At 35.2% G+C, this 27,531-nt stretch overlaps 1 protein-coding gene across 1 annotated transcript in view; it reads left to right on the top strand.

The window, feature by feature from the left end:
• The window catches only part of DNAJB9 (DnaJ heat shock protein family (Hsp40) member B9), a 700,535-nt gene that overhangs the window by 590,171 nt on the left and 82,833 nt on the right, over positions 1 to 27,531 (top strand). The window contains exon 14 of the transcript XR_010842140.1: positions 11,045 to 11,095. The gene's annotated coding sequence lies outside the window, so the exon portion shown is untranslated. The remainder of the gene's footprint in view (positions 1 to 11,044; positions 11,096 to 27,531) is intronic.

The following is a 27,531-nucleotide window of genomic DNA, read 5'->3' as shown; positions in this document are numbered from 1 at the left end:
ACAGTATATGCCCCATTTATGAATTCTCTATTATGTGTTATTGGTTTGTTTGGGTTTTTTTTTTTGTCTTTCCTTTTGTCAGTACTTCAGTGTTTGATTTCTGACTTTAGAGTAAGACCTGAGATCAGGACATGTAAATCATCCACATTTTTCCTTCATTTTCAAGATGATTTTGGCTATTCTGGAACTTTGCCATCGGAAAAGTTTATAGTCACTGACTGATCAGGCTACAAAAATAAGTCTTACAGAATTGTAGTCAGGAACTGTGTATGTATTCAAGAATGGGAAAAATAAGCTCTATAGTTTATTTTTTAAGTCTAAATCTAAGCTATTGTTCTACATACTCCTTTCTCATTATTGCTCTCCAGGATTTCCATATAATCCTCAAGAACTGTTACAATTTCTCTTTTGTAGCACTTATACAAAATTTTTTTTTTGGACTGAACTTCAAACCTAAGTCATTTTTACCTCAGAAGGAAAGATAACTGCTTTTAAGATAACACTAATCACATTAGGTCTTCAACAATCTCTTTTCCATTCCACAGTTATATTTATCTTCAAAAGGTCTAATCCAGTTCAAGGAAAAAATGTACGAAATCAGCTTGATTCCCTAAGGCAAACCCAGAGAGAATCTTATATTTATTTCTTTTAGTAAACTTATAGCTGCTGTCTAAGCCAAAATTAAAAGCATCAATAACAAATACGAATAGACCAAGAAGCTAGATAGATTGACTTGACAACTAGATTTACATGTTGGATCATCAAAACTTTTCCTGCCCCAATCCTTAATTTATGAATGCTATCTTTAATTTGAGCTTTGACATCCTTTCCTATTGTTGCCCAGCCCTCTATGTTATGGTACCTTGGCTTTCCCCTGAAATATAAATCCTTTTCTGACAATAATGCAATAAATAGAAAGGCACAGTTTATTAAATGTATTCTGCTAAAAATCTTATCTGGTGTGCAACCTTCCAACCTCCTAGGTACATTTTAGGAAAACCCTCCCTACCACTTCTATGGGAATAAATGAAGAACTATGTATTTAGTCTCACACACATTCATAACAATATTTAAAAGTGTGTTTCTGAAATTGACATAACCAGTGGAAAATAACACAATAGATATATAATGAAACATTTTAAATGAAAAATTTCAATGTGTCAACATTTGAAATTTGCATTATTTTTTATGTCTGTATTGTTTCTTTTGTTGGACAATAATTTTTATATATAGTGAAAATCAATCACAGAAAAACTAATGTATAGACTAATATCTATAACCTAATCTTTTTTTTTTTTTGCTTTCAGTATGAACTTTCTTTTGTTACATTGTTACACTACTCTCATCCTTGTTCCTCCTATGAACATCACTAGTTGATTTTTAAAAATTTCCTGATGGTATTATTGCTGTAAATTTCCTTTAATAGTCTCTTGACCTACGTAAATCATAGCAATCTCTTCTCTGAAGCTGTTATAGAATTTGCACTCAACTTAAAAGTACTCTTCCTCCAATGCATCATTTATTATAGTATGTATCACTGAATTCAGATTTCATCGCATACTATCATGTTCTACTCATATGTGACACCAACTTTATTACTTTTGGTTTCATTGATTTTCCCTTTGTTTTTCTGTTCTCTATTTTGTTTATCTACACTCTAATCTTTATTATTTCCTTCTGCTAGCTTTGGATTTATTTTGTTCTTTTTCTATTAAGTTGTAAGTTAGGTTATTGATTTGAGATCTTTCCATTTTTTAACATAAGCATTTAGAGCTATAAATTTCCCTCTATGCAGTCATTTTGTTTCATCCTATAAATTTTGGTGTGTTGTGTATATGTTTTTTCTTTAATTCATGTTAAAGTATTTTCTCATTTCCCTTGTGATTTCTTCTTTGATCCCTTGGTTTTTTAAAAGTGTGTTGTCTAATTTCCACATATTCGTAACTTTCCCGTTTTCCTTTTGTCATTAATTTCTATTTTCAATCCATTGTAATTGGAGAAGATATGTTGGATAATTTCAATTTCAATCTTTTAAAATTTATTTGGACTTGTTTTGTGATTTAACATATGACCTATGCTGGAGAATGTCCCATGTGCACTTGAGAAAAAGGTATTCTACTTTTCCGGAGCAGAATGTTCTGAATATGTCGATTAGGTCTAGGTGGTTTGTAGTGTTGTTCAAGTCCTCTATTTTGTTATTGATATTCTGTCTACTGTTAACTCCATTTCTGAAAGCGGGACATTGAAGCCTCCAGCTATTGTAGAACTATTAATTTCCCCATTTAATTCTTTCAGTTTTTTATTTGTTTCATATATTTTGGAGCTCCAGTGTTAGTTCATTTTTTATACCCATCTCCCTGTCTCATGTATCAGTGGTGTTGATGTTACTGACACAGGGATAAGCCAAGTGCTAACTTATATGGAGCTAGAAATATTCTGGGATTCTGATATTTAATTTTGATTACAATTTTTATGTTATCTAGTTGTACTTCTTGCCTTTGATTCCATGTGATGCCTATCATGACAAATAAATTTAGCTTTTATCCTTAAATTGCCATGAGTAAACTTATAAACTGAAAATCAATGTATAAAAAACAATAGGCCAGTACGATCAGAAGTGAAATGTTATATGTTTGGTTAAAAACAAAAGCTCTTTAGTGGAAAAAAATCATTCTATTTGGAAGTTAAACTGAGAAATTATACAAAGAAAACAAACTAAAGAAAGGAAACTTATTGTATCATTGTATCACAATAAAGGGTAAAGTTACGTACAATCACATTTTATCTATCTAACATCTATCTATTGTCTCTATATCTGTAATGTTTAAAAATTACTTTATATGTATCAAGCTTTTACTTTGCGTTAGAGACAATAAAAAGAGCTTTAAACTGATTTGATAATCATAGACATGTACTCTAATTATGTATATAGTTACATATATATAACTATATATATTTATACACAATAATATGAATGATTCAGTGTAGAAATATGTGATATGTACCTGTGCTTCTCAGAAATAAGGTTCACAAAGACTCTAATAATCTTACTAATGTCTAGTTTCCAACACTTGCTTTCCTTCAAGTTTATCAAAGACAATCACTATTCTTTTCATTCTATTCTTTTTTTTCTTTTGACAAGACTGCTGCTCCTATACCATGATGATATTGACACCCTATGTCAAAGTCCTAGTTGTTTCATATATCAGAATAGAAAGATACTCTCTCTTAATAGGTACTTCTGGGTAGACACTAAAATAAATTTTCCAAGTGAGTTTTTTAAATATCACATATTTATGGTGTCTCTTGCTCTCTCTTCCTTTCTCTGTTTCTGTGTCTGTCTCTCTTCTCTTTCTTTTTCTTTCCATCTCTCGTTCCCTCCTACCTCCCTATTAGGTATTAGAATATTTGAATTCTAGTCTCTGCTAAATTGACTTAGAGAAGTATAACCTTGGGCAAATCATAAAATGTAATTGGGATTCTAAATTTTGGTCCTTTAAAATGATAACATAAAACTAGATGATATCTAGTGTTACTTTTAGACTTAAAATTCCGTGATTCAATGACATAATGAAACACCACCTGGGGTTGTATAACATGGCAATAAATTTCAAATGAACGCTTTTGAAAGTCCTACATTTGCTTGAAAAGGTGAATTTTACTTTGAACTGAAATGTCACATTAAACATGTGTCTTCCCTAGATATTTTTTTTGTTTCAGGGAAGAAAGGACTAATGAAGCTAGGTTTAGCCCAGTGTTATTTATTGTGAGAATATAAATGGAACATAACAGAAATCCACAAAGAAGAGACTATATGAGGCCAACTCTCATGAAGCTTAGCTTGCATATTAATGCTGGACTCAGCTATGCAAGGACTCAATCATAGCAGTCTCAACTTGGGTACCCTACCATGGACATAACTTGGGACATGACTCATACTCTACATGAACTCTTCTTTGTGATTTATTTTCTTTCTTTTTTTAATAGATCTTTATTGCAGTGTAACTGCTTCACAATACTGTGTTAGTTTCTGTTGTACAAAAAAGTGAATCAGCCATATGCATACATATATCCCCATATATCCCCATGGTATATTTCTCCATCTGTTTATGTCACCTTTGTTTTTGTTCATCAGTGTTTTATAGTTTTCTGAGTACAAGTCTTTCAAGTCCTTAGGTAGGTTTATTCCTAGGTATTTTTTTCTTTTTGTTGCAATGGTAAATGGAATTGTTTCCTTAATTTCTCTTTCTGATTTTTCGTTGTTAGTGTATAGGAATGCAAGAGATTTCTGTGCATTACTTTTTTATCCCACAACTTCACCAAATACATTGATTAGCTCTAGTAGTTTTCTGGGGGCATCTTTAGGATTCTCTATGTATAGTATCATGTCATCTGCAAACAGTGACAGTTTTGCTCCTTCTTTTCCAATTTGTATTCCTTTCATTTCTTTTTCTTCTCTGATTGCCATGGCTAAGACTTCCAAAACTATGTTGAATAAGAGTGGTGAGAGTGGATATCCTTGTCTTGTTCCTGATCTTAATGGAAATGGTTTCAGTCTTTCACCATTGAGAACAATGTTTGCTGTGGGTTTGTCATATATGGCCTATATTATGTTGAGGTAGGTTCCCTCTATGCCCATTTTCTGGAGAGTTTTTATCATAAATTGGTGTTGAATTTTGTCAAAAGCTTTTTCTACATCTATTGACATGATCATATGATTTTTATTCTTTAATTTGTTAATGTGGTGTATCACATTGATTGATTTGAATATATTGAAGAATCCTTACATCCCTGGGATAAATCCCACTTGATCATGGTGTATGATCATTTTAATATGTTGTTGGATTCTGTTTGCTAGTGTTTTGTTGAGGATTTTTGTATCCATGTTCATCAATTATATTGGCCTATAATTTTCTTTTTGTGTGATATCTTTTTCTGGTTTTGGTATCAGTGCCTTCGTAGAATGAATTTGGGATTCATTATTTGAATGAATTTCAAATCTGGGATTCATTAAAAAATCTTCAATTTTTTGGAAGAGTTTGAGAAAGATCAGTGTTAGCTCTTCTCTAAATGTTTGACAGAATTTGCTTGTGAAGCCATCTGGTCCTGGACTTCTGTTGGTTGGAAGATTTTAAATTACACCTTCAGTTTCATTACTTGTGATAGGTCTGTTTATATTTTCTAATTCTTCCTGGTTCAGTCTAGGAAGATTTTACCTTTCTAAGAATGTGTCCATTTCTTCGTGGTTGTCCATTTTATTGGCATATAGTTGTTTGTAGTAGTCTCTTATAATCCTTTGTATTTCTCTGGTGTCAGTTGTGATTTTTCCTTTCTAATTTCTAATTTATTCATTTGCATCCTCTCCCTTTTTTTCTTGATCTATCTGGCTAAGGGTTTATCTATTTTGTTTATCTTCTCAACGAACCAGCTTTTAGTTTTACTGATTTTTGCTATTGTTTTCTTCATTTCTATTTCATTTATTTCTGCTCTGATCTCTATGATTTCTTTCTTCCTACTGACATTGGGTTTTCTTGTTCTTCTTTCTCTAGTTGCTTTAGGTGTTGGATTAGATTGTTTATTTGAGATTTTTCTTGTTTCTTGAGGTGAGATTGAATTGCTATAAACTTCCCTCTTAGAACTGCTTTTGATGCGTCCCATAGGTTTTGGGTGATTGTGTTTTCATTGTCATTTATTTCTATGTATTTTTAAATTTCTTCTTTGATTTCTTCAGTAATCTCTGGGTTATTTAGTAGTGCACTGTTTAGCCTCCATGTATTTGTGGTTTTTACATTTTTTTTCCTGTAATTGATTTCCCATCTCATAGTGTTGTGGTCAGAAAAGATGCTTGATGCGATTTCAATTTTCTTAAATTTTCTGAGGTTTGATTTTTGACCCAAGATGTGATCTATCCTAGAGAATGTTCTGTGTGCACTTGAGAAGAAACTGTATTCTGCCACTTTCATGTGGAATGTTCTATAAATATCATTTATATCTATCTGGTCTATTGTATCATTTAAAGCATGTTTTTCCTTATTTAATTTCTGTTTGGATGATCTGTCCATTGGTGTAAGTGGGGTGTTAAAGTCCCCTACAATTATTGTGTTATGGTCAATTTCCCCTTTCATGGTTGTTAGTATTTGCCTTATGTATTGAGATGCTTCTATGTTGGGTGCATAAACATTTATAATCGTTATATCATCTTGGAGTGAGCCCTTGATCATTATGTAGTGTCCTTCCTTATCTGTTGTAACAGTCTTTAAAGTCTATTTGGTTGGTACTCCAGCTTTCTTTTGATTTCCATTTGCATAAAATATCTTTTTCCATCACTTCATTTTCATTCTATATGTGTCCCTAGGTCTGAAGTGGGTCTCTTGTAGACAACATATATATGGGTCTTGTTTTTGTATCCATTCAGCTAGTCTGTGTCTTTTGGTTTGGGCATTTCATCTATTTATATTTAAGGTAGTTATCAATATGTATGTTCCTATTACAGTTTTCTTAATTGTTTTGGGTTTGTTTTCATGGGTCTTTTTCTTTTCTTGTGTTTCCTGCTTAGAGAAATTTCTTTAGCATTTTTTGTAAAGCTGGTTTGGTGGTGCTGAATTCTCTTAGTTTTTTGCTTGTCTGAAGAGCTTTTGATTTCTCCATCCAATCTGAATGAGATCCTTGCTTGATAGAGTAATCTTGGTTGTGTTTTTCTCTCTCAGCACTTTAAGTATGTCTTGCCACTCCCTTCTGGCCTGCAGAGTTTCTGCTGAAAAATCAGCTGATAACCTTATGGGGATTCCTTTGTATGTTATTTTGTTTCCCTTGCTGCTTTTAATATTTTTTCTTTGAATTTATTTTTTGTTAGTTTGATTAATACGTGTATTGGTGTGTTTATCCTATATGGGACTCTCTGTGTTTCCTGGACTTGGGTGACTATTTCCTTTCCCATGTTAGAGTAGTTTTCCACTATAATCTCCTCAACTATTTTCTCAGACCCTTTCTTTTTCTCTTCTTCTTCTGGGACCCCATAATTCGAATGTTGGTGCATTTAGAGTTGGCCCAGAGGTCTCTGAGATTTTCTTCAATTCTTTTCATTCTTTTTTCTTTATTCTGCTCCTTGGCAGTTATTTGCACCATTTTGTCTTCCAGCTCACTTATTCGTTCTTCTGCCTCAGTTATTCTGTTAGATTCCTTCTAGTGTATTTTTCATTTCAGTTATTGTGTTGTTCATCTCTCTTTGTTTGTTCTCTAGTTCTTCTAGATCTTTGTTAAACATTTCTTGTACTTTCTCAATCTGTGCCTCCTTTCTATTTACAAGATTGTGCATCATATTTACTAACATTATTCTGAATTCTTTTACAGGTAGATTGCCTATTTCCTCTTCATTTATTGGGTCTTGTAGGTTTTTACCTTGCCTCTTTATCTGTGAAATATTTTTTTTACCATCTCATTTTTTTTTTCTTTTTTTTTTTTTTCTGAGTGGGATTGTGTTCCTGTCTTACTGGCCATTTGGCCTGAGGTTTCCAACACTGGAGTTTGTAGGCTGTTGAGTAGAGCTGGGTCTTTGTGCTGAGATTAGGACCTCCAGGAGACCTCACTCTGATGAATATTCCCTAGGTTCTGAGGTTCTGTGTGAGTCCAGTGGTTCAGACTCAGAGCTCCCACCACAGGAGTTTCAGGCCAACCCCCAGCTTGTGAACCAAGATCCCGCAACCTATGTGGGGCAGCAAAACAAACAAACAAACAAACAAATAACAAAGTAAAAAGTAAAATTAGACTAGGATACTAACAGATATGTTAGAAAAAATATAAAAATAAAAATATAGATGAAACAGCAACCAGAAGGTAAAAGAGAACCACAATAGTAAAAAAGAGGAGGAGGGAAAAAAAAAAAAAAAAAGGTGGAAAAGGCCTTGGCTATGGAGGACAGGGCCTAAGCAGGGACAAGGTTTGGGTGGTGGGTGGGACCTATGCTTAGGACCCACAGGGCTGGAAAAGGCTCTGGTGGGTGTGGATGGGGGACTTAGGCTCAACAGAAATGAAGGGGCCCAGGCCCCTGGGCTCAGAGAGCAGGGGACCCCACATTGGAGCCCAGCAGGCTTCCTGGGTTCAAGTGGTTGGGGCAAACACCCTCCACTCCTCTCCTGCTCCTCCTGTCCTGGAGGGCTCCTCCCACCTGCCTCTCCTAATCTCCCCAGCCTCCCTCCTTTGTCCCCAGGACCCACATGGCCTGGAGTGGACTTTGGAGGGTGGGAGATCATCCTGGGAGCTTAGCAGTCTCCTTGGGCCCCAGTCAGTGGAGCAAACGCCCTCTGCTCCTCTCCTGCTCCTCCAGTCCTGGAGGGCCCCTCCCACCTGCCTCTCCTGTTCTCTCCTGGCCTCCCTCCTACGTCCCCAGGACCAACCCAGCCTGGATGGGACCTCTGCGGAAATAGGATCTGGCCTGAGAGCCAGGCAGACCTCCCTGGCCGATTTGGCAGGGGAAACGCTGGGCCTGCTACCCGCTATCTGAGCCCCTGAGGGTCCCTCCAGGCATGGAAACCCCTCCCCCTTCTCAGCTACCCCTCAGGGCCACCAGTCCTGTCTGGCCTCCACTTCTTCTCCCTCCTCAGTCCCCCCATGTCCTACCAGTTCGCTTGGGGATTCTTCCCATCTCCTTGGGTGTCAGAGGCCCCCACCAGCATCCGGCAGACACCCTAGTTGTGGGGAGACGTGAACTCTGCCTCTTCCTACACTGCCATCTTGACTCCACCCTCCCTGATTTATTTTCTACCTCTGCTTACTTATTGTTTCTCTTTTCTCATGCCTTCAGTGTACACATAGCTTCAGCTTACCATGACCCTTAATCTACTTTCAAGAAATTACTCTTTCATCTTTGACACCCATTGCTAATCAGATATTTTGTTACCTCTTAGTTGAGATTAATGAGAGAGAATCTCATAAGTCTAGCTCATTTTTTTCAAACCAAGCTTTTTGGAAGGGACCAAATCTTGTCCCAATTAGCTGTGGTAGGGCTAGTACGTAGATCCATGCAACAAAAAATACGACCATCAAGGCTACACCCTTCAGCAAGGTACATGGGTTTCATTCTTCCCTTCAAGCACGTATGGCCATGTAGGTAACATGAAACATGTTTAGCACACAGTCGTCTGGGCATAAAATAACAAATAGCAACAAGAGCTACTGTTGGCCGTAGTTACCATTGTATAAAGCATTCACATAGCTGAGCAAGGAATGTTTGAGGAGATTTAATATGTGTCTCCACTCCTAAGGAAAGTGGACACTGACTTCCATTAATTAAAGCAGAAACTATAAAGGAAATAGATGTAAGAAATTAAAGTTCCTACATCTCTCTGCCAATTGTAATAGCATAAAACCTCAAAGACTTACGTGAAAGCAAAGGCTAATTGTAGTATTTAGGTTAAAAAGTTTTACAAAGGTTTTTTTTTTTTTTTTTTTTTTTTTTTTGGTACGCGGGCCTCTCACTGTTGTGGCCTCTCCCGTTGAGGAGCACAGGCTCCGGATGCACAGGCTCAGTGGCCATGGCTCATGGGCCCAGCAGCTCCGCGGCATGTGGGATCTTCCCGGACCGGGACACGAACCTGTGTCCCCTGCATTGGCAGGCGGACTCTCAACCACTGCGCCACCAGGGAAGCCCTCTAAGTTTTGTTTTTAAAAATTATTTATCTACTTACTGATTACCTCCTTTTGTCATTTTTTCCTCCATAGCAAAAGTACAAGTTCAAAGTTCAAAAATTGAAAATGACCTATGAGTTTGATAGAGGAGAAATACATCTCTGATGAGAAATGGGAGTTTGGAGTACTTGGGTTTATACCCTAGTGATAACTGTGTCAGAATTCTCTTATGTGAATAATACAATGAATATGTAAGGAATTCTAAAACGGCTACTAACAATAATTATTTTATGTTAATATTTTTTTTATAAATGGGACCTTGAAACTAGTATGAGACAATAACCAATTTTTATATCCCATAAAGTGTATACTGTATCACCAAATGATGAAATTGAGCTGAAATTTATAACTCATTTATCTGAGGGATATTTTTTAGTACATACAGCTATAAAGACATGTATTATTCATCTAAACTGTTAGCTCATTTGCATTTTCATTAAACTGTAAAGACTATATCACTGCTATGCAAGTAGAATTTTAACATTTTTCTGCTTTGAACATGCAAAACCCATTTTTTTGTTGTTTAAAACTCCAAGTGTTTACTAATAGGCATCAATACATATATGCTTGCATGAACATTTAAGATTCACATATATGTGTATGTCTGTAATTGAGGAAGCAAGCAAATAAAACATTTAATACCCACTTTATTTGTTCTTATTTGAAATAAGATATTTCTCATATAAGTGAAACTTCCTAACAAATGAAGCATTCCTTAAGCACTGAAACTTTAAAAAAATTGTTTGAAGTATGTTACAATTTTTCTTCTGTTAAAACAAATGACACTGAATATATTATTCTATTATTGATGATTCAAAGGTATAATTTTCATAAGCTATTAAAACTGTTAAGATCCTTTTCCTAAAAATAAATTTAAAAAAGCATGCACTAAGGCATGCTTTTTAAGTTTCATATATTTGTATATAATATTTTTATAAATATTTAGAAAATATTTTAAATATCTTTATGGGCTCTGACTTACTAACAAGATGTGAAAAAGAAAGTAGAGGAAATGCCTCCCTTTTAATAGTGTTTGTCGTCTTTTAGTTTCTTTCTTCAAATTTACTTAGTACATCAGTAAATAAATATTTATTGTTGTTCATGGATATGCACTTGAAATACATTGAAGGAGAAATTGGCAGAGTTTTGTTGAGGAAAGAGACATATAATAAGCTTGTGAACATTAAAACGCATAAAGATAATTTATTGTATTACTACAGATTTTATTATGCTATTAGAATAATAGCAATGCTTAATAATTATCAAACATTTGTAATAGATACCCTTCTTTGCATGGTTTAATTAATTTGTCTCCTTATAGAAACTTAACAGTTTGTTTGTTTTTTTTTTTACTTAACAGGTTTTATTACTCCTGGTTTTTCATATGAAGAAAATGATGCAGAAATGTTAAGTAAGTAACTTGCTGCTTCACAACTAGTAAGTGTTGAGAAAATAATTAAAAACAAAATTTCCTGCTAACCCAGACAACCTCTCCACTTTCTCCAAAAGTGGAAGAGAAAGAAAACAGTTTAATTATTGAAAGAGCGTTAAACCAGAATGTGATGCACATCACAGGCATTCTGCTAAGAGACTGCAAAGACAAAAGGAATCTCATATCTTTATGACAGGAGGTAGTTCGGCAACTTGGAGTGTGGCACCTGCCAAAGTTAGCCTCCTAAGCTTTCAAAGAAACTGGGAAATAGGGATGCTATCTTCTATGATAATTACGTATCAAAGAGATGGTTCCCAGGTCCTTGAGAAAGGCACACCTAGGTTATAAATCTGACAAAATTCTTACTTAGCTTTTCAAAAATTTTACATACATTTTAGAGAGACAGAGAAAGAACTTACAGTTTCAAGTTTTCTAAAGTTAATGCTCAAAGAAAAGGGAGGGAGAGGTTGCTTATACTGAATCTTCCTTATATTCAACAGGAAGAATTAAGCCTCTTATTTTTAATTTGCATGTGCCTTTACACAAGTAAATAATAGAATTAAGATTTGAGTCCAGGAAATGTTGGCAGAGCCCTTAAATACTTCCATATATATATCATTTTGCTAAGTGTATGCTTGGCATGGAGACAACTTCATTTGATTTGATACTTATATGATGAGAAGGATCCAGCCATATAAGCTCCAGGGAAAGATCATTCCAAGTAGATGAAGCAATAAATCAAAAGACCTTGAGATCAAAGACATTTGATGTGTTAAAAGGACACAAATAAAAACCATGTGGCTGGATACAGTGGATGGAAGAACATAAGCTTGGACATTTAAGTTAGGGTTAAATCTTATAGTCGTTCAAGGCCATGGTAAGAAGTTTGAATTTTATTCCAGCGGCAATGGAAAACCATTTGAAGGCTCTTTTAAGCAGAGAATTATAATGACATCATTTTTGATTTAGAGGAATTATTTTTCTTATTGTGTGAAGAAGTTTTGTTGTATTTGGTTGGGGAGTTAACAATGGGGGGAAAGTAGCCAAAAGTAGCCAAAGTAGCCTGCAGTATTCCAGGTCTTTGATTATAACAATAGAGATTTAAGTTAAATTCTGCTGTTCTTTTGGGAATTCCCTGGCAGTCCAGTGGTTAGGTCTCCACACTTTCACTGCCAAGGGCCCAGGTTCAATCCCTCGTTGGAGAACTAAGATCCTGCAAGCCATGTAGCATAGCAAAGGAAATAAATAAATAAATTCTGCTATTTTTGGAGGTAAAACTAAGGAGCTCTGCTGATGTGTTAGATGTGAGGTGTGAAGAAACAGAGGAGTCAAGGGTGATTCCAAGAATTGTGTCCTAAGTAAAAACTGGTAGTATTATTTACTGGTATAAGAAAGGCTTCAAGTCTAGAGCAGATTTAAGGAAGGAGTGGGGAATAAGTAATAGTTGTAGTTATTTAAGGTTGTAATGTTACTTAGATACATCTTGGATACATCCAAACGGTGATGTCAAGTTAGCAGTTGGATTAAGGAGTCTGTGGCTCAGGGTGAATAGTCTGAGCTACAGAGGCAAATTTAATGGTCATCAGCACATGAAAAATATTCATATAACTATGGGATCAAGACTATATAAAATTACCTATCCCGTGTAGGGAAAGAAGAGTGCTGAGAACAGGAAGCTTCTTGGATATATATGTAAACCAAAGTAATGACCTCTGAAAGAGTGTTTGGCTTAAGGATTATTTATTGGCAAATTGAAGGGAAAAAATCTGTATAGTAATATAAAAAGAGATAAGATGAAAGCCAAGAAACAGTATTAATATAGAAATTAATAAAGGAGATAAATCCTACAGAAAAACAAAGTTTCGTAAGGATGAATGATCTCCCGTGGGATTAAGAGCTAAAATAATATTGAGTATCTACTATGTTTCAGGAACTTGCCTAAGTGCTTTACACATATATTAACTCACTTAATAGTCACAATTGCTATCTTCTCCCAGAGATAGGGATGAATACTACAGAAATTTTACAGAGAAGGTTAGAAATCAATTAATTTGTTCAAGGGCACCTGGTTTGTAAGTGATGTAGTTGGATTCAAATTTAGGAAGTGGGACTTAAGAGCCTCTGCTCCTAATAACTATGCCCACTAGTGAATTTTTTAAAGCAATTATGCAAGTGTAGCAAAGAAATTTACTGTTCTCTCTCCTGGGAATCTCTTCCCTCAATTCTACATATGCCTCTCTCTGTCTTATTAGATCTCTGTACAATGTCACCTTATCAGAGATCTTTTCACTAACTAATATTCAATCCAATCACTCTGTCTCCTTGCCCCACTTAATTTTTCTTCTTGGAACTTGCTGATTCCTGAAATAATTTTATATTTGTCTTATTATCTATATATCTATCTAAAGATAGGTCTGTGTATCTATCTATATATCTGAGAGGAGGGACTTAAATTTATTTACCGTAATATGACCAGTGCCTAGTCTATGGTTGTGGCTCAATAAAGATTTATGGACTAAAAGACTGAATGGTAAGTTAATGATGAGTTAATGAATAAAGGAATGAATGAATGAGCATACTTTGGGCTGCAGTTTTGAGAGTCTAACTGATATTGGAGACTATAGATCTTTAGTTTCACTAATCATTAGGGTCATGTCCTTTTCTCCAGCAGGACTTGGTCACCAAGAGGGAAGATGATTGTGGGAGTGACCCAGGGTTGAAGTAGCAAGAAAAGAAAGATAATCAGAGGATCTTAAATAGAGGGAAAAGAACAGTGGAAGTAGATGGAAGAGAGTGACTTGGTATAAAGAGTACTTAAGGGGATAACTAAGTCATGAAGAGGAAATTTGATTGGGAGGGAAAAGTCAGAAACCAAACATGGAAATAATTGAGAGATTCAAGAAACAATTTGAGTAGAGTAAGTAGTGCCAAGAATTGAAACGATGGAAAGTTGTAGTCAGATTGTGCAAAGGAGAAAAGGTGTAAAAAGTAAATGTGCGCCCTCGTGGCGCAGTGGTTGAGAGTCTGCCTGCCGATGCAGGGGACGCGGGTTCATGCCCCGGTCTGGGAAGATCCCACATGCCACGGAGTGGCTGGGCCCGTGAGCCATGGCCGCTGACCCTGCACATAGGGAGCCTGTGCTCCGCAATGGGAGAGGCCACAACAGTGAGAGGCCCGCGTACCACAAAAAAAAAAAAAAAAAAAAAAGTCAATGTGTAAAACCCATAAAAAAATGTCTTCTCTGAATTTCCCACCAAAGATGACATCAATAAAGTTTTAATTTTATTAAAATATTATCTCCTTAGAAGCACAATAGCTCTATTTTAAAAATAACAGCCTCTCAATTTAATGAAAAAATGCATATGCATATGCAATCTTTGACATTTCACAACTTAGATGTTTATATATTTAAATCATAGTAATTATTTTAAAAAAATTAATTAGTGCTATCTCTGTGTAATTGCAGCCCACTAGATATTGGAATACTTGTTTTGAATTATTTTTTCCATAACTTATTTTAGAAAAATCTCTCTTCAGTCTATCCACTTCTAATCAACAGAATTATTCTGTTAGCTAGCTAGCTGGAGCTATAGCTAAAATCTATGCCATTGATCCCTGCTTTTCTCTACCTAAGCCTAAGTAGACCTTCATGAAAAGCATCAACCAACTGGCAAAAAACAGAACAAAACAAACAAATGTCTGTGCTTCAATATCAATGTGAACAACTGTCCAATACATCCTTACAAACTAGCTCTAAATTCCAAAACCCTTAATATAATTGCCTTTGATGAATGATTTGGGGACAATATGATTTTTTTAAAGAGCTGACTTACTTGTTCTGGATATGTTCCATTTTCGTATTTGAAAAAAATATATTTTTTCAATTACATTTTTCTGTGACAGAAAAGGGAGCAAAAGTTATCTTCAATTCCTCAAATTGAGAGGAACATTTCAGGCAATTTTACAACATTAATAAATAAGAAAACCCATTAACATCTGATTTACTGGGGTGGTCAGGCTATGTAGCATGGTTTATTGCAGTTCACTTAGCGCATTAGGCATGCATATTGTTTTCAATTTCCTTATACTCCCAGATGAATAGTAAAACTATTCTACACAGGATATTAGTAGCAATAATACAGTAAAAGCTGGAGGGTTTTCTGGAATATCTTAAGAAATTTATTTCTACTTCTGCTGTAATAACCACTCAAGGCATAAAGTTCTTAATGTGACACTTATAGACTTCAAGGATCATTTAAAATAAAATCTGAAACAATAAAACATTAGCATTGTTTCAAAGCAGGAAATCACATTAAAAATCTACATTCTTGTGTATTTAGACATTTGTATGTATCACTCTGCTTTGCTACAACCATCCTTCCCCTTCTTGTCTCAAATGGTGATATTTTTATTGAAAACAGAGGGAATTCACAGTTAAAATAGTAATTGTGATTTTTATATTTCAATTATAGTTTCAAGGTTTTAATTCAATAATGTTCAACTTTAAATTGGGTTGTTACAAGAGCAGTGATCTGAGAGCTTTATTCCGTATTGGAAGAAGCTTCACTCACAAGTTATCCTGTCAGCCTGGCTTTGGGGTCTGTCTCCACAGCTTCACATAGATCTAGGGAAGCAGCTTAACTTAACAGATAGGGCCCTAGGTCATGAGAAGAAAGATTATATATTTCTTTACTGTCATAGAATAATGTGGAATATGGATAATTTACTTAGGTCATCCCTGATATAGATTCTTAAATAATTCTTTCAGGGCAAAAAAATTGAAATATTATGGTTAAAGCACCTCTGAACGTCAAGATGGATGAGTGATTACAGATTTCATTTATCCGCTTAACTAATTTTTTTTGGTCTCTCTCTGAGCCAAGAATTGTGCTGGGCTCAAAGCACTCACTGCTGTATAAAACAAACTTGGTTGCTATATTCCTAGTATTTACATTCTAGTATGGAAAATGGACAAATACAGGAGTAGAAACAAGTGCAAATCCATCAAGCTGACTGCTCTAAAGGAAGCAGAGAGGGACTGAGGTAGCAACTTCTGGGCATGCTACATTAGTTGCTACAGAAGTCAGCTAAGTCCTCCTTCAAGAGGAGACGTTACACTTGAAATGAAATATGAGAAGGATTTAGCCATGACAATAGCAGGGAAAAGTGTACTAAGAGAAAACAAAAACAAAACAAGCAAACAAACAAACAAAAGTTCTGAGGCCAGAAATATTTAAATTATGGAGTTACGGAGAGAAAGTCAGTTTCAATGCAATATAATTTCTTTCTCTATTTTCATTTATAATTTCTGTAATTATTTTACTAATATATTAATTTATATATTTGTAATATACAAGTGAAATAATATATCATTCTATATATGTATTAAATGCATTGTTTATTATTATTATTAAACACCACTTCAATTTATATATAATGAATTACCATCCCATATGATAGATGTTATTGCCACTATGTAAAATTTTTTGAGTAACTCAGGGGTCAGAATGGTTGAATAAACTGAAATAAAAAAGATCACCATGGAAGGCAGACAATAGAAGCAAGAACTACATTCCTGCAGACTATGGAACAAAAACCACATTCACAGAAAGATAGACAAGATGAAAAGGCAGAGGGTTATGTACCAGATGAAGGAATTAAAAAAAAAAAAAAAAAAAAAAAAAAACCAGAAAAACAACTAAATGAAATGGAGACAGGCAATCTTCCACAAAGAGAATTCAGAATAATGATAGTGAAGGTGATCCAGGACCTTGGAAGAAGAATGGAGGCAAAGATCGAGAAGATGCGAGAAATGTTTAACAAAGATCTAGAAGAATTAAAGAACAAACAAAGATGAACAATACAATAACTGAAATGAAAACTACACTAGAAGGAATCAATAGCAGAATAACTGAGGCAGAACAGATAAATGACCTGGAAGTCAGAATGGTGGAATTCACTGCTGCCAAACAAAATAAACAAAAAAGAATGAAAAGAAATGAAGACAACCTAAGAGATTTCTGGGACAACATTAAATGCAACAACATTCGCATTATAGGGGTCCCAGAAGGAGAAGAGAAAGAGAAAGGATCAGAGAAAATATATGAAGAGATTATAGTTGAAAACTGCTTTAACATGGGAAAGGAGATAGCCACCCAAGTCCAGGAAGTGCAGAGAGTCCCATACAGGATGAACCCAAGAAGAAACATGCTGAGACACATAGTAATCAAATTGGCAAAAATTAAAGACAAAGAAAAATTACTGAAAGCAGCAAGGGAAAAATGAGAAATAACATACAAGTGAACTCCCATAAGGTTAATAGCTGATTTCTCAGCAAAAACTCTACAAGCCAGAAGGGAGTGGCATGATGTACCTAAAGTGATGAAAGGGAAGAACCCACAACTAAGACTACTCTACCCGACAAGGATCTCATTCAGATGCGATAGAGAAATCCAAAGCTTTACAGACAAGCAAAAGCTAAGAGAATTCAGCACCACCAAACCAGCTTTCCAACAAATGCTAAAGGAACTTCTCTAAGTGGGAAACACAAGAGAAGAAAAGGACCTACAAAAACAAACCCAAAGCAATTAAGAAAATGGTCATAGGAACATACATATTGATAATTACCTTAAACGTGAATGGATTACAAGCTCCAACCAAAAGATACAGGCTCACTGAATGGATACAAAAACAAGACCCATATATATGCTGTCTATAAGAGAACCACTTCAGACCTAGGGACACATACAGACTGAAAGTTAGGGGATGGAAAAATATATTCCATGCAAATGGAAATCAGAAGAAAACTGGTGTAGCAATACTCATATCAGATAAAATAGACTTTAAAATAAAGAATGTTACAAGAGACAAGGAAGGACACTATGTAATGATCAAGGGATCAATCCAAGAAGAAGATATAACAATTATAAATCTATATGCTCCCAACATAGGAGCACCTCAATACATAAGACAACTGCAAACAGCTATAAAAGAGGAAATCAACAGTAATACAACAATAGTGGGGAACTTTAACACCTCATTTACACTAGTGGACAGATCATCCAAACAGAAAATTAATGAGGAAACACAAACTTTAAATGACACAACAGACCAGATAGATTTAATTGATATTTATAAGACATTCCATCCAAAAACAGCAGATTACACTTTCTTCTCAAGTGATCATGGAACATTCTCCAGGACACATCACATCCTGGGTCACAAATCAGGCCTCAGTAAGTTTAGGAAAATTGAACTCATATGAAGCATCTTTCCTGACCACAATGCTGTGAGATTAGAAATCAATTAGAGGGAAAAAAACGTAATAAACACAAACATATAGAGGGTAAACAATACGTTACTAAATAACTAAGAGATCACTGAAGAAATCAAAGAGGAAATAAAAAAATACCTAAAGACAAAGGACAATGAAAACACGATGGTCCAAAACCTATGGGATGCAGCCAAAGCAGTTCTAAGAGGGAAGTTTATAGCTATACAAGCCTACCTCAAGAAACAAGAAAAATCTCAAATACACAATCTAACCTTACACCTAAAGGAACTAGAGGAAGAAGAACAAACAAAACCCAAAGTTAGCAGAAGGAAAGAAATAATAAAGATCAGAGCAGAAATAAATGAAATAGAAACAAAGAAAACAAAAGCAAAGATCAGGAAAACTAAAAGATGGTTCTTTGAGAAGATAAACAAAACTGATAAACCATTAGCCAGACTCATCAAGAAAAAGAGGAAGAGGACACAAATCAATAAAATTAGAAATGAAAAAGGAAAAGTTACAACAGCCACCACAGGAACACAAAGCATCCTAAGAGACTACTACAAGCAACTCTATGCCAATAAAACGGACAACCTCGAAGAAATGGACAAATTCTTAGAAAGGTATAACCTTCCAAGACTGAACCAGGAAGAAATAATGAACAGACTAATCACAATTAATGAAATTGAAACTGTGATTAAAACTCTTCCAACAAACAAAAGTCCAGGACAGACGGCTTCACAGGTGAATTCTATCGAACATTTAGAGAAGAGATAACACCCATCCTTCTCAAAGTCTTCCAAAAAATTGCAGAGGAAGGAACCCTCCCAAACTCATTCTATAAGGCTACCATCACCCTGATATCAAAACCAGACAAAGATACTACAAAAAAGAAAATTACTGACCAATATCACTCATGAATATAGATGCAAAAATCCTCAACAAAATACTAGCAAACAGAATCCAACAACACATTAAAAGGATCATACACCATGATCAAGTGGGATTTATTCCAGGGATGCAACGATTCTTCAATATACACAAATCAATCAATGTGATACACCATATTAACAAATTGAAGAAGAAAAAGCATATGATCATCTCAATAGATGCTGAAAAAGCTTTTGACAAAATGCAACACCCATTTTTGATAAAAACTCTCCAGAAAGTAGGCATAGAGGGAACCCTCTTCAACATAATAAAGGCCATATATAACAAATGCACAGCCAACATCATTCTCAATGGTGAAAAACTGAAAGCATTTCCTCTAAGATAAGGAGCAAGACAAGGTTATCCACTCTCACCACTATTATTCAACATAGTTTTGGAAGTCCTAGCCACGGCATTCAGAGAAGAAAAAGAAATAAAAGGAATACAAATTGGAAAAGAAGTAAAAGTGTCACTGTTTGCAGATGAAATGATACTATACATAGAGAATCCTAAATATGCCACCAGAAAACTACTAGAGCTAATCAGTGAATTTGGTAAAGTTGCAGAATAGAAAATTAATGTACAGAAATCTCTTGCATTCCTATTCACTAATGATGAAAAATGTGAAAGAGAAATTAAGGAAACACTCCCATTTACCATTGCAACACAAAGAATGAAATATCTAGGAATAAATCTACCTAGGGAAACAAAAGACCTGTATACAGAAAACTATAAGACACTGATGAAAAAAATTAAAGATGATACCAACAGATGGAGAGATATACCATGTTCTTGGATTGGGAGAATCAATATTGTGAAAATGACTATACTACCCAAAGCAATCTACAGAGTTAATGCAATCCCTACCAAATTACCAATGGCATTTTTTACAGAACTAGAACAAAAAATCTTAAAATTTGTATGGAGACACAAAAGACCTCAAACAGCCAAAGCAGTCTTGAGGGAAAAAAACGGAGTTGGAGGAATCAGCCTCCCTGACTTCAGACTATGCTACAAAGCTACAGTAATCAAGACAATATGGTATTGGCACAAAAACAGAGATATAGATCAATGGAACAGGATTGAAAACCCAGAGATAAACCCACGCACCTATGGTCAACTAATCTATGACAAAGGAGGCAAAGATATACAATGGAGAAAAGACAGTGTCTTCAATAAGTGGTGCTGGGAAAATTAGACAGCTACATGTAAAAGAGTGAAATTAGAACACTCCCTAAGAGCATACACAAAAATAAACTCAAAATGGATTAGAGACCTAAACATAAGACCGGGCACTATAAGACTCTTAGAGGAAAACATAAGAAGAACACTCGTTGACATAAATCACAGCAAGATCTTTTTTATCCACCTCCTAGAGTAATGGAAATAAAAACAAAAATAAACAAATGGGATCTAGTGAAACTTACAAGATTTTTCACAGCAAAGGAAACCATAAACAAGACGAAAAGACAACCCTGAGAATGGGAGAAAATATTTGCAAATGAATCATAGGACAAAGGATTAATCTCCCCAATATATAAACAGCTCATGCAGCTCAATATTTAAAAAACAACCCAATCCAAAAACGGGCAGAAGCCCTAAATAGACATTTCTCCAAAGAAGACATACAGATGGCCAAGAAGCATATGAAAAGCTGCTCAACATCCCTAATTATTAGAGAAATGCAAATCAAAACTACAATGAGGTATCACCTCACACCAGTTAGAGTGGGCATCTTCAGAAAATCTGCAAACAACAAATGCTGGAGAGGGTGTGGAGAAAAGTGAACCCTCTTGCACTGTTGGTGGGAATGTAAATTGATGCAGCCACTATAGAGAACAATATGGAGGTTCCTTAAAAAAACTAAAAATAGAATTACCCTATGACCCAGCAGTCCCACTACTGGGCATATACCCTTAGAAAACCATAATTCAAAAAGGTACTTGCACCCCAATGTTCATTGCAGTACTATTTACAATAGCCAGGTCATGGAAGCAACCTAAATGCCCATCGACAGATGAATGGATAAAGAAGATGTGGTCCATATGTACAACGGAATATTTCTCAGCCATATAAAGAAACAAAATTGGGTCGTTTGTAGAGATGTGGATGAATCTAGAGAATGTCATACAGAGTGAAGTAAGTCAGAAAGAGAAAAACAAATATCATATATTAACGCACATATTGGAACCTAGAAAAATGGTATAGATGAACTGGTTTGCAGGGCAGAAATAGAGACACAGGTGTAGAGAACAAACGTATGGACACCAAGGGGGGAAAGCGGCAGGTGGTAGGGGTGGTGGTGGGATGAATTGGGAGATTGGGATTGACATGTATACAGTGATGTGTAAAAATAGATGACTATTAAGAAAAAAAATAAATTAAAAAAAAGAAAATAGGACTATTCAAGATTTAATTTCTTCTGTTTTAGTTTTGGAAAGTTATATTGTTAGAAATTTCCATTACTTCAACATTTTCTAATTGGCAAGAAGTTGTCCTTATTACCCTATTGTAAACTTTTCCAGGTCTACGTAATCTATGTCCATGTCCCCTTTTTCTTGCTGATAATGATTTTTTCATGCCTTTTGCTTTTTTTCTCATTAGTATCAATATGAGGTTTTAAAAATTTTATTTATGTCTTAAATGAAACAATATCTGAACTGCACTGATCTTCTAAAAAAAGAATAAAAGATCACCATGATAAATATTAGATATAGTTAGATTTCTAAGTTCATCTTGTCGCCCTGTTTATATCACTATTCCTCATTTTCCTCTGGACTTGCTAACATACAAAATCGAAAACAGCAGAGGTGATTTCAGTTCCTCAATATATACACAGCTCTTACTATCCCTCTTATTTGGAATGTGCTTCTTTTCTTTATCTATTTAAAAACTAATGATCAAGGACACTAATGCTGCCTCTTCTTCCGTAAGCTGCTTGACGATGTGTCAAGTTATCTCTGGATTACCTGTTATGTGGAATTATTTCTGAGCCTTACTTAGTATGTTTTAGTTAGAATTTAATTTTGTAATGATTTTCTCCATGTTATATTTGTATCCTAATCTACGTTATAAGCTTCTTGAAGGCATGGCTTTATCTTATACTACTTTTGGATATTTCTTAGTGTCATATTCTTGCTCACAGAGATTTGCTCAGTGGCCACATTATAATTGAAATACTCTAATTTTATTGAGATATTCTGCTTTACTAAGACCTTCTTTTCTCACCAAAATGACCTCATTACTTCACTATTTGGAACATAATGAACTCATAGTTCTCTTTTCGTCTTCTTTTATTACCATATAGTCCACATCACCCACACGAAGACATACACATGTATATGTATATGTTTTTATTTGCATATGTAAAGTTTTCCATTTGAATATCCGTTAATATATTTTATACTAGAGAATATAGTCACCAGCTTGAAGCCTACCACCTAAATGATATAACAATGATACTTAACCCTGGTTATAGACTAGAATATCTAAGGAATTAAGTATGAATTCTCATAAACCCTAGAAAGTGTTACAGTCCTTATCCTCGAAGCCTTGCTGGGGTGTTCTGCATCAATTCTGGCTTCTAGTTCCAGTTCCACTTCCTTCCCCACCACACACACACACACACACACACACACACACACACACACACACACACACCACACACACCACACACACCTGACTGACACCTACTATAGTTACTTAGATTTTGACTTCCTTCTGGTTTGTTTAAACAGTTACCATTTTTCCATTTCAGCCTCCAAAACTATGTTGACGTCTTCCATGCAGAGATAGTTCAGGCACACATGTAGGTTCAATCTGTTGGGTTTAACCAAAATCTGTTTTGTTGTTTGTTTTTTTTTCCTAACGGTTTTTGTAACAAGAGATAGAATGAGAGAGAGAAGAAAGAACAGAATACACATTGCGTAGTAACTGACAATGCCAGAGTCATTAAAGGATATGTGTGAGAGTCCTTCTCAGAGGTACAGATATAACTGGGAAGCATTTTGCAAAAGGATTTATACCTGGTCATTCCAAGACTGGCTTAGCTCATTGCTACTTAGGCAATAAAAATTAAGTAGAATGAAATATTAAGGCACTCAAGTTCTAGAATCATGTGATTAACTCAAATTCCAAATGCTATATTTCCCAGGTGAGTGAAGTTGGGCAAGATTCATAGTCACTTGCACTTTGGCTTACTTAGCTATGAAATAGAGACTAGGATATTCCCCAATTCATAGGAACCTTGTAAAAGTTAAACAAAATGAGTATGAAAATACTTGGAAGAATGCTTGGGCTAAAGAAAGGATGTAATATTTCCTAGTGATTATCATTATTATTATTAACGTGTTTTATGTTTTTACTGAATGGTGATGACAATATAAATAGCACATAAGGACAATTCACTAAGATAACTTTATTCACTTTATTTAATCAAATTAATCAAATTCGTGTGATTAATGCTCAAAATATGTATGGAATAAGGTAAATTTCAACATGCGTTTTGATTATATGTGTAAAAAGTTAAACACGCTTTTAAACGAGACATAAAGATGTGATTAAAATATCTACTTCAAAATAAAAATCTGTATCATACTCAACAGTGAAAAATTACTCAATTGAAGTCAGGAGCAAAACAAATATGCTCTTAATTATCACATCTATTAAACAATGTTCTGAAGTTTTAATTATTTCAGTACCTAGGAGAAAGACATAAAACATAAGAATTGGAAAAGAGAAGATTATTTTTGTTTGCGTATTATGAAATTGCTTGCCCAGGAAACTTAAGGAATTCAACAAGAAAGCTATTAGAAGTAATAGACTTCAGGAACGTTGCTAATTGTAGCATTGATGTTTTCTATGTATCAGAAATAAACAGTTTGGAGAAAATGGAATTTTAAAAAGTCAGATGCTTTTTACAATGGCAACAAAAATTAAACAATCCAGGGACCAAATTATATAAAAGACAAAATATATAGGCAAGTGGCTAAGTATGAGACTTTGGCATCATATAGACCTGGATTTGAATCTCAAATATACCACTAATGGCTGACATTTATTGATACATTCTTGAGGCAGTTGGTATTATAAGCACTTACCATATAAATTAATCTTTTCAATAACTCTGTGAGTTGGGTAATATTATGTCCCCTTTACAAACGAGGGAACTGGAGTACAGAAAAATTAAAAGTAATATGCCTAAGATCACAGTTAATAACTTATTGAGGCTGGATGTGAAGAAAAACATGGTTTCAAAGCCAATGCTTTGAAAATGCTTTGAGAAATCTCAGATGTCTGGTATCTCTGATTCCTCGTCTGTAAAATAAAGCATTGTTACATGGATTGTGTATTTTGCCTTTAGCATACTGCCTGATACAGATCAAGTACAACACATTAAATGGTAACTCCAATTTTTATTAAAAATATATAAAAACCTAATATTTTCCTGGATAGGAAGATTTATTATGTCTTAATTATTTCCTAACTTGAGATATAACACTTAGAGAAATTTAAATTTAAAAATAGATTTAATGTCCATTTAGAAGTAAAAATGCCTTTTGCTTCTAGCAGTGACAGAGTTATTGGTATCAGACTAGCTGTTTCAAGGTAAAGAACCATAAAATTGGATAACATACATAGAGCCATTTTTCATGTTTTGAACAACAAACAGCTCATGAATGCAGTCTATGAGAGAACAGGAATTTGGATAATGAGATCCACAGGTGACCATAGCTCTTTGAGAGCATGTTGACCATGGAACAGCAGGCTAGAGCCCAAGCAGGCCTCCACCACCCCACTGAGCTGAGGAGGCAGACCTAGTACTCCAGGGCAGCTGAAGTAGGCTGCAGTGTATGGCATGGGGCAGGGCAGGAGTTTAAAGATTCTTACTGCTGCTGTAACAAATCAATACAAATTTAGTGGCTTAAAACAATACACATTTATTTTCTTTTGGATTTGATGGTCAGAAATCTACAATCAAGGTGTTGGAAGGGCTGCATGCCCTCTCGAGGCTTCATGGGCAAATTCATTTCTTTGCCTTTTCCAGCTTGTAGAGACCATTTGCATCCTTTGGCCTGTGGTTCCTTACTCCATCTTCAAAGCCAGTAGCATGATGTCTTCTCTCTTCCCCGACTTCCAGCCTCCCTCCTATAAGGGGGCTTACCATGATAATCCAGGATAATTTCTCCATGTCAAGACCCTTATGCTCATCTGTGAAGTCCCTTTTGCCATGTAAGATAACATAGTCACAGGTTCTGGGGGTCAGGGGATAGTCATCTTTGAGGAACATTTATTCAGCCTTACTCAAATGTTTTCTGGTATGTTATTTCTGGAACCTTATTTCTCTCAATCTGAATTCATCTTAATGAAAAGACACACACTCAACATACAATGGTGATTTAGGGATACGATAAATGCAATAGTCATCCTTATCCAAGAGTGGTAGGAATGAGAGCACATAGCAATAACCTATACATAGCAATTCTCAAATCCAGCCAGACACATCACCATTTCATTGATTAGATCTCAGTACTGTTCCCTGGAAGTTATTCTCCACAGCTCTTAGCTGGTTGTTTCTTATATCTAGGCTCTTAATTCTACCATCTGGACTCTTGACTCCACTTTCTCTTCTACTTTTTGTTACCTTCCTTTTGTACAAGAAATTTGCAGCTTTGTGCCTTCCTCAGCCTGATTCCTACCTATAAAGAGGTCAGGACCCAAAGAGTTGAATTCATTTTGAACTTTCCCTATTTTGGTGCAAGCTAACAGTGTTTCCTCAGATACTGTATTCTTAAGAGCCCTTCTGGTTTCCCTATGAATATCAGAGAATTCACTCATTAGACAAAAGCCATGGCTACAAATTGCTTCAAGACAGGGCCTTTCCTTGTCAGGATATGTTGGAGCAATGCTCCTAAAATTCCTAAAAGCAATTTTAACTATTGAGAGGGTCTATGAGATGGCCCTTAAATCCTTCTGAAGTCTTAACAAAGGTTTCACAGCCACACTATTAAGATGATCTTTATCCCAAGGGCATTTTTTACTCTGAGAGCCTTTTTCCATCGAGAGAGGCGGAGAGTATGATGGACTGTTTTTTTAAACTGAGAAATTCCTGACTTCTTTTTACTTCCTCTAAATTTCACTTGAAAAGGGAACAACTTTTAGCTGATTTCTATCTATCCATACCTCATCATATACTGCAAAAGAAAGCCAGTTGGCACTTGCAACTGAGTGGAAATCTTAGCCAAATGTACCAGTTTATTTAATATATTTTCTATTTTCCATGTTATCCCAAGCAACAGTTTTCTAAATTCCTTTCTTATATAGTAGAGGTAATCTTTCTTCCAGCTTCTAAGAAAAAATTTCATACTGTCCTTGCAGCTTCCATTAATAATCCTCTTGATGCCCTTCAGGCCTCCATTAGCCATCCAATCCTAAAGCTGAAGTCATATAGTTAAAGTTTTGTGGTTTTTTTTCAGTTATATGACCCCACTCTAGGTACCAATTTTTCTTCCAGTTATTTCTGCTCCATAACAAATGTTCTGAAATGTTACTAGCTAAAAATAACATTAAGCAAAACATTATCTGTCATGATTGTGTAGCTTGACCGGGTTCAGTTGACCACTGGGTTCTCTTAGTTAGCTGCCATTAGATAACAGTTGGGGACATTAAGGGCTTAATTCAGATGAATGTCCAAGATGTACCACTCACATTACTAGCAGCTAATATTTGTTGTTGGCTTTGTCTCAGCCTGTGCTATCGGCTAAAGTGACTAGGTGGACTTTAGACTATGTGACTTCTCTACGTGGTCTGGGCTTTTTGCACAGAATTGTTGCTGGGATCTGTGAGGTGCATCACAACAGTAAGTGTTCCAAGAGGCCCAAGTCTCCTCATGAACCAGCTTCACTCTGATCTATTGGTCAAAAGCAAGCACAGGGCCAGCTCAGATTATGGTAGAGAATACCACACAAGGATGTGAACACCAGGAGGTATGGTCAATGGGAAGATTGGATTGGGAGATGAGCTACCACATGAAAATTATTAGGATCTTAAATGTTATTTATTACAAATATGCTTCACTGAGTGACTTAAAATTCTCCAGATATAGATGCATAAATATTATTGAGTGGTTTTAAATTTTTCAGAGATAAAAACATAAATTTTTAAAATAATTTTCACGTGAATATCTGATATTTTCTTTAATTGGAAACTTGTG

This window comes from Kogia breviceps, chromosome 9 (genome assembly GCF_026419965.1).
Source record: "Kogia breviceps isolate mKogBre1 chromosome 9, mKogBre1 haplotype 1, whole genome shotgun sequence".
Lineage (NCBI taxonomy): Eukaryota > Metazoa > Chordata > Mammalia > Artiodactyla > Physeteridae > Kogia > Kogia breviceps.
This window is presented reverse-complemented; position numbering and strand designations above follow the sequence as displayed.